General features: G+C 58.1%; 1 non-coding gene across 1 annotated transcript; it reads right to left on the reverse strand.

The window, feature by feature from the left end:
* Positions 1–243: 243 nt before the first annotated feature.
* Positions 244–316, reverse strand: TRNAF-GAA. The gene has a single exon. It is a non-coding gene; the product is annotated as a tRNA-Phe (tRNA).
* Positions 317–726: the final 410 nt, after the last annotated feature.

The raw sequence follows: 726 nt of genomic DNA on the forward strand, positions 1-726 counted from the left end.
TGTTTTCCTACTGCAGAGCCCAAGATCAGAGACTCACCTTCAGTGCCACCCAGAGGGGAGGCAAGTGGGGCAATTTGCCCCAGGCCCTGCAGGGGCCCCATGAGAATACAGTATTGCCACTTTTTTTAATGGAAGGGCCACCCAAAATTGCTTTGTCTGAGGGTAGCCCTGCTCACTTTGGGTGCAGGCACAACTGTGCTTCCAGAGAACAAGCTGCCCCTGCACAAAGAGGATGAAAGAACCTGCCAAAGCCTGGGATTGAACCAGGGGCCTTTAGATCTTCAGTCTAACGCTCTCCCAGCTGAGCTACTTTGGCAGCTGTCTGGCAGTATTTTGGCCTGTTGCTTCTCTGCCTGGGAGGTTTTTGCCGCAGTCACACACAAAAAGGACGTCATTGGGAGCGGCCCATGAAGACAAGACTCGCTTTGGCCTGCGTTGCTCAGCTTGACTTGCTGCCTCACCCGGTTCCTGCCCTAGTGCCCGGGTTGACCTGGCGGTGGAAGGGGACTGGGGGGCCAGTGGTGCGGGGAGGAAGTTGAGCTGGACCCTGAGCTAGACTAGACCCTGGCGGTGACAGTCTGGCCACCACTTGCCGCCCCCCCTGTTGTCCTGGCTTCCCCCACTGGGCGTCATTTCGGGAGGGAAGTGGGGCTTCTGCCTCCCCTCCCCGATTTTCACACCGCAGAGGAGTGCGAACAGGAAAACGAACGGCTGCTCCACACCCCC

Source organism: Mauremys reevesii, linkage group 12 (assembly GCF_016161935.1).
Source record: "Mauremys reevesii isolate NIE-2019 linkage group 12, ASM1616193v1, whole genome shotgun sequence".
NCBI lineage: Eukaryota > Metazoa > Chordata > Testudines > Geoemydidae > Mauremys > Mauremys reevesii.